Source organism: Sander vitreus, chromosome 14, assembly GCF_031162955.1.
Source record: "Sander vitreus isolate 19-12246 chromosome 14, sanVit1, whole genome shotgun sequence".
In the NCBI taxonomy this organism is placed as follows: domain Eukaryota; kingdom Metazoa; phylum Chordata; class Actinopteri; order Perciformes; family Percidae; genus Sander; species Sander vitreus.
The window spans coordinates 6,483,523-6,490,625 of NC_135868.1; positions in this window are offsets into that span (position 1 = coordinate 6,483,523).

Genomic DNA, 7,103 nt, shown 5'->3' on the forward strand with positions numbered 1-7,103 from the left:
TTATATTGTCATGTTGTTGTTACAGCGCTACACAGCAGTGCTTTAAATGTAAATGCTACCATCAGCATGATGACGTTTAGCAGATATGTTTACCATGCTCCATGCGTACTGTAACCTGTGTAGCATGCTAACACGATAATTAGCACAAAACAAAGTGCAGCTGAGGCTCATGGTAACGTAATTAGTTCTCCACGTATTTAGTCCTTAAAAAGACCAAAGAATCTTGACCTGATGATGGCCCGAGAGGAAAAGCAGAGGATCACCAAAGTCATTAGACTTTATCCTCTGTGGACCCCATTTCCTCATTGAATTGAATGGCATTCCATCCAATAGTTGTTGAGATATTTCAGTTCAGACCGAAGTGGCGGTCCGTCCGACAATGCCATCCCAAGAGCCGTGCTGCTAGCATGGCAGATTAACCTCTCAGACACTTTGTCATTGATTTATACAGCACTGAATATAGGGAAGGCAGCATGATATTTAGAGTTAGTCAAAGTATTGACTGTTCGTTTGGTTGTCTTTTGCACTTCTAACTCAGGTATATATTTCTTTATTTGACCACTTTCAGTTTTAATTAGAGAAGCGATTAATCATAAAAACTAGTCATTATATTGTGTAAGTGAGCAAGGCCTCGTCTTAAAAGCCTGGGGCTTCGTTTGCTTACTCGAAAAAAAAAGATTTATAAAAAGCAGTTTATTCTCAAGTTCTGTCCACACAGGTTTCATAAGCTATTCGAAATGGCATCAGGCGAAACGTTTGCACTTGATGGCTGACATTTACTCGCTCTCGACACTGACGAGAGAAATGGGAAAGAAAAGGCTGCAGTCAGAACAACAGCCGCTTCTCAGCAGCGATGCTATCGCTACATCAGAGAAGTCCCCTGGCGGAGGTGGATGCAGTTTTTATCTGAAAGTTTAGAGTCGTCCTTAAGCTGTCTCTTCCGGCCTTTTATATATGCTCTTCTTCGTGATTTAACAAGTGGAATCTATCGATGATAGATTGTGGACTCCGCCGTGATTTGTGAGTTTAGTCACTATTTTTCTGAGGGAAAAGCAGTCCCAGTGGTTTGTGCAGCGAATCTCCATTTCAGACACAGCACGTCTGACATACACTGACGTGACGTCTCTCAGGTGTGTCTTTCTTTTGTTTGAATGTCACTGAATTACATCTGTCTGGATATAGAGCTACCTGGAGGTGTGTGTGCGTATCTGTGTCTGTCTGTGTGTGTGCAAAACACCAAGAACCTGTTTAAACTCATTGAATTCAGACAACCAAAACAAAGAGACAATGTGCGTTAAAACGTTTTAATCTGGGTGGTAAATTAGTTTTTGTTTAATTCAGTGGGTGCCAAGAATTTGTGTGTGTGTGTGTGTGTGTGTGTGTGTGTGTGTGTGTGTGTGTGTGTCAGTGATGCCGGGTAACTAATCTGACCACTTTTTTCAGTAACGAGTAATCTAACGCGTTACTATTTCCAAACCTGGAAATACGACGACAAGTCACGTTTTCAGCATGTGGACAGGTCACGTTTTCAGCATGTGAACAGGTCACGTTTTCAGCATGTGGACAGGTCACGTTTTCAGCATGTGGACAGGTCACGTTTTTAGCATGTGGACAGTTAACGTGTACAACAATGGAGGGAGGAGAGAGATGCGCGTTTTCTAGCTGGAAATACAGTCACTATTTTGAGTTTGTGGCAGCTAAAGATGGCAATATCAAGGTTCGTTGTACACTCTGTGCTGGTGGCGACAAAGTGCTATCTAGCTACAAAAATACTACGTCAAATTTGAAGAAACATTTGGAGTCGCAGCACCGCACAGTCAAACTTACAGAGCAAGTCCCGCCAGGTGGTGCGAAGCAGAGAGAAGAAGGTCCCCCCCCCACCACTCAAACAACAAAAGCTGGACTTCGGTGCAAAACCAGTAAGTGGGGGAGAGTTGAAGAAGTTGGTCGGGCAGTATGTTGTAGTATGTAAATGCTACCCTTAAACACGGTGGACTCGCCTTCGTTTTGTGCCATAATAAACAAGATCCCTACTACTGTCAATGCCGAGTTGCCTCACAGAACAGCTTTTTCTTCTTACATGGAGAAGGAGTATGCAGTGATGGAGAGAAATCTGAAGGCCGCGCTGAATGAGGTCGACTTTGTGTCAACTACCGCGGATATTTGGACTGCTAACAACAGAAGTTATATGGGAGTAACGCTCCACTGGATCAGTAGATCCACATTACAGCGCAACAAGGCTGCGTTGGCATGTAGGAGAATTCGCGTTAGACTCACGTATGATGTTATTGGTGCAGAAATCGAAAACATTCACTCTTCATATTCGGACTACTCAACAAAGCAGTTGCAACAGTGACTGATAATGGATCCAACTTTGTCAAGGCGTTTGAAGTTTATCAGCCTGTCACAGAGTCTGATGATGAGACGCAGGACGGAGAGTCCACCCCCACAGATGATGATGATGATGATGTCACTTTTTTTAGATCTGTCGGAAATCCTCTCAGCTGAGGATGAAAGTGATTGCCAGCTGTCTCTTCCCCCGCACCACAGGTGTGCTTCACACACCATCAACCTCATTTCCACAAATAATGTGGAGAAATATTTAACTTCCAATGCAGAGACCAAGGCTGTGTATAGGAATAGCACAGCAAAATGCAAAGCTTTTTGGACCAAATCAAGTAGATCTACCCTTGCATCAGAAACAGTGGAGGAAGTCAGCAAAAGAAATCTCCTGGTACCAACATCCACAAGGTGGAATTCCTTTTTTGATGCTGTAGAGAGAATTGCAGAAATCCCCATGAGTGAGCTGAATACTCTGTGCACCAAGCTGGGAGTTAAGTGCTTCAAAGACAAAGAGTACCAGTTCCTGCATGAGTACTGCACCGCCATGAAGCCTCTGACTGCAGCACTGGACATTTTACAAGGTGACTGTCCTTATGGGACTTTACTACCCACACTTGAAGTTCTGATGCAGAAGACCCTGGCTGTGAAAGATGCCCTCTCCAGGATGACTGAAGGCCTTCCAGATGCCATAGTGCAGGTATGTTCCATCTTTTAAGCTAGTTAAAATGTCTTGCATCACACTATTCATGAACATGGAACAGAATATTCATTATCATTGCAAAAGAAGATTAAAACAAATACAAATGTCAGTAAGTAACCTAAAACAAAATTAAATACATATTGATTCCACATTAAGCATGGTTTACAAGTAATTAAAGTAAAAAGGCCTTGTAGGCATAAACATATCAATTATATTTTTCAGGCTATTCCGACTCGTTTTGCCGGTGTGCTGGACGACAGATGCCCTTCTCGCCGCTGTCAGTTGTCCAAAATTCAAACTCCGATGTCTGAGAGATGCAGGTAGGAGGGCGCGAGTAAAAGAGCTTCTGACAGAAGAGTGCCGCCGCACAACTGCTCCTGCAGCACAGAGTCCTGCCAGTGTGCCCACCACATCTGCCAGCCAAGGTGAGATGGACTTTTTTTCACTTTTGAGGCAGAGCCAAAGGAGACCTACTCTGCAGAAAATGAAGTCATGGACTACCTGAGGTCAGCCTATGACCTTCAGATTCTGCATCAGTTTTCAAACATAAAGAACATTTTCTTGAAGTATAACACTCCAACCCCATCAAGTGCTCCTGTGGAGCGGCTTTTCAGTCTGGGAGGTTTGGTGCTCACGCCTAGAAGAAATAAACTTTCTGACAAGAGGTTTGAGAAGCTTCTGTTAATGAGGTACAACCACTGGTTTACTCGCCCCACTCCACTGTTTCACTCATAACATGCGATTACAACATAAGATTAGGCCAAAGTAACAAAAGTAGACATGATATCAGCCTACATGTGGTGTTATACACTTGTTTTGTTTTATAAAACCACTCCTTGCTGCTCTAATGCTGTGAACAACAGGATCAATGTTCATAAAACATGTTAAAAATAATGTAATAGTTACATTTATAAACAATGTAGATTATAAATAGTAAGTTTTACCATTACAGTGTTAACAGTTAAATATGTCAGGTCAAGAAAGACTCTTTTATTTTTTCTATAAAAAACAATTATTTATGTGAAGTCAAGAAACATTTATAAAAATTTTTTCAGGCAATAGTTTTTAAGTTCAACTTAAAATGTCAGGAGGAAATACATTGTTGACTTACTGTTAAAAATGCACTTCCAATAAAGTGAGTGTTGGCAAAAACGGTTGTCATTTTTATGTTGAGGCGGCAGGGTGTTGTCAGCAGCTGCTGAATGTAACTAATAAAGTAACTTGTAGTCTTAGTTACTTTAAAATCAAGTAATCTGTAAAGTAACTAAGTTTTTCAAAGTGTGTGTGTGTGTGTGTGTGTGTGTGTGTGTCACAGACTAGGAGGCCGCTGTTATTTTTCTCTGACAAATCCAGGTAGATTAGTTCTGTCTGTCTCAGCAGGAACAACATGTGAAGAGGCACAGACACCTCTGAGATGCTATAACACACACACACGGTCACAAAAACCACCACGTTGACATTCAGATACTCACATAAAAATCATTCACTTTTACAAACTCATAAATACTCCCCCTCCCACTTCTTGTTCACACCTTCACATGCACTTAACAGAATTTACTCACACAAGTACACTTTAACACACGCGGACACATACAGCAGTCACGCATGCACACCAAAACACACTCATTCACAATGTGGAAACCATCTCATGCACATACACACATACGCCTAACATTCAACATCTTTTTCTCTTCTGTAGGAGCAATTTGAGTAAAGAAAGGACAAGGGTGACACGCTGTCAGGTCCCATAATGGACCCACATTGTGTGTGTGTGTGTGTGTGTGTGTGTGTGTGTGTGTCAGTCCATCATCTCAGCAGTCATCTGTGGTAACACTGCCCCCCTGTGTCCAAGTTGAGGAAGTGCAGTTGAGAGCAGTCGCCACCCCGAGGCGCATCACATCATCTAGTTATGCTGCTGAATCAAATTAGTTTAAAGTTTATGTTACACTGAAGTGTCATCATGTACAAACGGCGTGGGAGCAATAAAGAAAACAAAAACAGATTAAAGAAAATAGTGATAATAGATCATCCCAGGGAAATGAAAAACGAATAAAACTGTCAGCGGTTACAATTCATCAAATAATCAAAAATTATTTGCACATCAACCTGTCAATGAAATACAACTATTAGGGTTTCATTGAGTTGAAAGTCAGGCCTCACATCTTTTTGTGAAAAAGCTCTATTTTGTTATTGTCTCACTCACGTCCAAGTCTAATACCTGATCCAGGTGTGTCAGGGCCAGAGACCACAGTTTGATTCAACACCAGAGCAACAGGCCTGCAGTGTGTATTCATATCCAAAGGTTAACCTAATAAAAAGAGGTTATGCAAGATGAACAGAAATGTATGTACATCTGAGGTACTGTTATACAACTAACAATGAATTAAAACATGTTTACATTTTGTAGTGTAGTTTTTCCCTCTTTTTTTTTTTCATCCAAGACGACACGAGTATGTTTTCATCATCTTAGCTACAGCACAACGCTACAGAGGCTCATGAAAATAGAACTATATGAAAAAGAAGCAGGAACATTAGTGCTCTGTTGTGCCTGGAGATTAGATTTTTATAAAAATGTTTACATAGCCCTGACACTCAATACACAAACTATAGGTGGAGAAGTGTGGGGTGATCTAATAATTCCTTACCCCCAATTTCCACCAACTGCGGAAGGGCTGCGGATCCGCTCCGGAACGGCGGCGGAGTCAATAGGTTTCCGTTAAAGTCGATGTGTGTATTTCCACTGACTGCGAAACGGCTGCGTTCCGACTGCGTCCCAGCTCCGTCCCAGCTCCGGCGATCTGCAGCCCTCCGGAGCAGATAGGGAGAGCCGGAGAGCTCCGCAGAAATTCAGCACAGGGCAGATTGTGCGCGACAGGAAGTCGAGCACAGAAACAAAATAAAACATCCGGTTAATTTTTAAATACACTATACTCACGGCGGATCATATTTCCCTGCACTACACCTTGAAAACATCATAATGGGCGGAGACAGGCCTGAAGTCAGCACAGAGTTGTTTCCCCTCTACTCCTCTGGATGGAAACAAACTGTTGTTGGTTTTGCGTTTCTGTTTATAGAAACGACATCCTGTTATATCGCGCGACCATACGTGAATTCGCGAGATCTCGTGGGTCCTCGTGACTTCAGCTGTCAGTCATGGCCACAGCCGTTCCGCAACAAATCTGGACCTGGTGGGTATTGAAGGACGGCGGAGCACGGAGCCGACACGCATCAGAGCCATTCTGCAATTGGTGGAAATTGCAGGTTAGACGTCACTCACTCTCTCAGGTTTGGTTCTAATGTACAGTACTCCGCCCCCTTTTGAGATTTATTTAAAGGAAATATGTTTGTTGTTTTGAATCACAGGCTTGTTCCTCCAGCACCAGTTAATGCATTCATCAAAAAGTGAGTTTTAGATGCAACGTTGCCCTGTCTGTCGGTCAGTCCAACATGGACTGTGTTGAAATTTTGAACAGACATTCATGGTCCCCAGATGATGACTCCTACTGACTTTCACTCTTGTGCTACTATGAGGTTTGCCACAGTTGTGGTTTTGATTGAAATGTCTTGACAACTATTGGAAAGATTGCCATTAAATTTGGTTTCTGTTGCCCACAGATGAATTGTAAAAACTTTAGTAACCTTCTGACCTTATATCCAACGCAATCATCAGATCAAAATTTTAATTTGTCCTTCCTTTTGGTTTTTTGATCATATACCTGCTAAACTAATGACATTCCCATTAGCCTCAACTGTACTTTGTGCAGCCATTATACTCTCTGCAGACTAATACAAATATTACATAACATTGTTAATGCTGAGTTTCATCTTTTCATGTCAACAAGATGCAGAGATGGTCCTAAAATCGTACAAGTCATATATCAGATCACATACAGTGTACCTATATGGTCTATTGGTTTAGAGAAACGCTTTAACCATCAGCCTCTGCCCATCTAGTCTCACATTGCCAGACCTTCCTCCACAGCGCTGCGGAGGAGGATCTGGCTAGTCCACATAGGATTCCGGGATGGGAGAAAAACGTGCTCTGGTTTATTGGCATTTC